The sequence below is a fragment of the Elaeis guineensis genome, chromosome 6, assembly GCF_000442705.2.
Source record: "Elaeis guineensis isolate ETL-2024a chromosome 6, EG11, whole genome shotgun sequence".
Taxonomy (NCBI): domain Eukaryota; kingdom Viridiplantae; phylum Streptophyta; class Magnoliopsida; order Arecales; family Arecaceae; genus Elaeis; species Elaeis guineensis.
Genome location: NC_025998.2, coordinates 64,842,579 through 64,846,775, shown reverse-complemented (window position 1 = coordinate 64,846,775; position 4,197 = coordinate 64,842,579).

Genomic DNA, 4,197 nt, shown 5'->3' with positions numbered 1-4,197 from the left:
CAAGGGGAGGACGGAAAGAGGGCAAGGAGAAGCTCGAATTCAAATAGAGGGGAAGTGGGAAGCGCCTGCTCTGGTGTTCCGCCAGAATCGTTTATGAGTTCTTAGAAACGCGTAATAGGCCCCTTCAGGGTGAATCTAACGGCTGGCACACAGGTGTCTTTCATTAGTGTTACGTTGTTCGCTGGTGCAACGAGTTCTGCTCCGACAAAGAGCCGTTGCGGCGTTTGAATTATCTGGCCTTGTCCAAATACAAGGCTCTATTTAGAAGCGTGCCGCATGTGCGACGCACATGCAAGTTGGTGCAATACACCACTCCATGCAGATTGAGCGAAAAGGTGAACTTGGGCAACCGGCTCCCTTTTCAAAACAAGAAAAATCATTTAATTAGATGCAGGGACTTCATCATCTATAGTACATGACCAATAAAAAAAAATGTTAATGTAGGAAGAAATAAAATAAATTAATATTAAATTCTAAGAATAGAATTTAGATAACTAAAATCAGGAATAAAATTGAAATATTGCTATATAATATAATTATTAAATAAAAATAAAAAGTACATATAACAACAAAGGAAGTACTAAATGTTCTTGTAGTTAGAAATAAATTGAAAACTAAAGGAAGCCTCTGCATAAATAGTGATATTTTATTTTTTAGAAAAAATAAAATTATGATATCAGTTTTAATTTAATTTGTTATTGACTAGCCAAGATTTTGAACTTCTATATAAGATGCAAATCATGTAGGCATGTATTTTTGAAACATAACATTTGTTACGATGGTATCGTAGATACCTCAGATCATTGTACTATCATTGATGCCTCGATTACTGAGCTATCTTCGTAGTTGCCGACTCAAACACCGAATTGAGGTATATGGAGCAGATCTATTTTTATCCAATCAGTTGTGCGGTCTATCTGGCATGTGAACTCCCTCCGTTGCCTTGGCCAGCCAGTTCCCTAACACGTGTCATAGCTATCCATCCTATGGATATGCTCGGAGGTAACCAACTCCCCATGTTCTCACAGGAGTAGATAAGTTTGCAGGAATAGATAAGGGCTAGAATATCCCATCCATAATTGCACGTAACAATATGTCCAACAACTCGATAATCCTGGAATTGCACGTTCTTGCAGTTATCCAACCACATCCTCTATAAAAAACTAAAGCCCCAAGGACTCAAGTAAGCAATCCCACTCAGAGAATTCGTTGCTGCTCTCTTTGTTCTCTGAAATTTGACTTTAGAATCGGAGAGTCCTCATCGGAGTGAAAACCTTCGGTTTGGACTTGTTTTGCAGATCACTTCGGCACCACTGCGCAAGGTCTAGTCATCCATCTTTCGACTTTAACAAAAACGAGCAGTAATAGATAGAAGAAAGCTATATCTTTACATTATACCACCAAAGCGAGTTTCATCTCGTCTCTCCAATGCCGCCACCTCTCATCAGGCAGGAAGCCAAATTGACAGCCAGGCACAGCCGTCGGTGATAGAGACTCATCCACCAACCCAACTAATTGAAGGAACCAGATCTAGGGTTTCAGAGTTAGATCTTGAAATTTTTTCAAGATCAGACAGCAGAAGACTAAAATAAATCAAATTTATCTTATAAAACTAGTGTTGCCCAGCTATGCAACCCAAGAGGGGGGGGGGTGAATTGGGTTTTTAAAGAATTTAACGTTAATTTAGAACTATAAGAATTAAATAATAATAAGCAGGATATATGTAGAGAGTGATTTAAGTAAGGTGTAGAAATTAGATGCAAGAATGCAAGTAGATAAAGAAATTTAGAAAGAAAGCAAGTAAGCACAATACAAACAAATAAAATTTATAGTAGTTCGGTGCCAACCTTGCACCTACATCCACTCCCCAAGCTCCTACTTGAAAATTCAAATCTACTAAATTGTATTCAATAAGAATACAACATCGGTACCTCTGACTCTAGCTATCCCAAGCTAGAACACTTGTTTCTCGAGTACAAGCCAATCCAATACAATCCGATTCAAAGTTCGGACCAACCTTTTCAAGTTTTGGAATCCTTCCAAAACTAAAGATCAAGACAAAACAGAGTATGTGAGTTAATCACATGAAAATACAAATTTAGCTCCTTTAATGAGCATATAAAACTTTAAATGCACTTTACACAATAAGAAGGAAGCTTTTCTGATTTTCCTCAAGGTAGTTGAAGACTTGAATGAGCTCTTGAGGGGTTGGTGAATTTGAAATGAAAGCTTCTTTAACTTCAAGAGGGCTCTTTGCTTAGGGCTGAAATGAATGCTTGAAAAATCTTCTTTATTCCCTCTTTTAAGTATCTTTTATAACTTCAAGAGATAGTAGAGAGTAATCTGGGTAGATTTAGAGCCGTTGGAGATATTAAATGAGCATTAAATGTAGCCAAAATGAGTTGAAAACTAATCGTTGCAGAGTTTTTTCATCACAGGGGTCGACTCATAGGGTCGACTCATACACATGAGTCGACTCATACGATCGACTCATGCACATGAGTCGACTCATAGAGTCGACTCATGCATATGAGTCGACTCATGGGGTCGACTTCTATGACACAGAACAGAAAATGACTGTTCTGTAATTTTGACGTACACAGCAACAGAGGTCGACTCATAGGGTCGACTCATACACAGAGATCGACTCATGGGGTCGACTCAATTAGATGTGCTAGCCAAAAAATTAGCATACCGTTCAGCCCCTTTTGACATGAGTCGACTCATGGGGTCGACTCAATTTTATAAATATGATTTTCTTTCAAAATACACATCCAAAAATTTTGAAATTACCTTCAATAGATCATAAATCTTCTATTCTTGCTCTTGAGGCTTTCGAGTTAGGACTTGATGAAATTACGATTTTGCTCCTGAAAAATAATAATTTTTTTTTTAAGCCAAAATTATTAGTAACCCTCTCAAATATTTTATAATTATCAAAATCAATTCAAGGAGTAACAATCTCTTCTTTTTTGATGATGACAAAATACTTGAGTAAAAGCAAAGTATAACATATATAAAGCATTGAACATGAATTTCAAATTTATGAAGATGCATCACTTAAACATCATAGCCAGTTATTTGAATGAAATGCATCATGAGTAGTTTGAAGATCAATTTAAAATTTACTTATAAGATCATTTGCTTTGAAAATTAAATTAAAAATTACTAACAATTTTGATTCTTTGATGACACATTTGCTTTGACAATTTTGCTTATTACTCTCTATTCTATTTCTCTATTGCTTATTACTCGATCTCGATTTTTAATTCTTTACTCTCTTTTTTTGACAGCATTAATTAAGATCTTAAGAGATTTTGAAGAGAAAAAAAAAGATAACATAAAGGACATATTTTCTCTACTCCTCCTTTTTGATACCATATTTTATTTCTTTACTCCTCTTTTTTGATTGTTTATTTCTCGACTCTCCCTCATTATAACAATCATAAAGGACATATCAATTTGCTCATATAGAAGATATTGCTATTCATAATATTTCATAGCACAAATATGAGTTATTTTTTATATCTTATAATTAAGATAATTCAATTGATCCAATCATAAACATTCATTGAAATTCAAAGCATATAAATATATATATCCAAAATATGACTGAATACATAGGTGTCTCAATACATATGAGTCAACTCAAAATATAAAAGTCATGGATAATAACTATCCAAGAGTCAATCAGCCAACAAATATAAAGGCCACAAGATAGATCCTAGACATAAAAGACTAACTATTCTAGATCTAATATATATCATGGTTGGAGGTATCAAAATTAGAAGAGTCAGAGATATGATGAGGTGATGTAGGATCAAATCTATGGGTATGATCTCGACCACATCTGCCTCGATCACGGGTAGAAGTATCGACATGAGTAGAGGGGCAAGAAGGTCCTGGAGCCGGGGAAGATATGGACTGTGCTAGAAGAGAAAGTCTGACGGTATCCAGAAGATCCAAAGCTTTTGACACAGACTGCATCAGGGTACCAAACTGAGTAGAGACAGCCTCACTGGAGTCCCTGATCCCTCTCTTCAAAAAGTCAAATCCACCCTCCAAAACTCTCTGAAGTCTAGCTGCCTCTGCAGACAGGTTGGAGACCTCTGTGATGTCCTCATGCAGCTGGAGATGGGCTAAGGCTAATACTTGCCTCTGTAAATTTAGAACTCTATCCGTTAGTCTCAGAACACA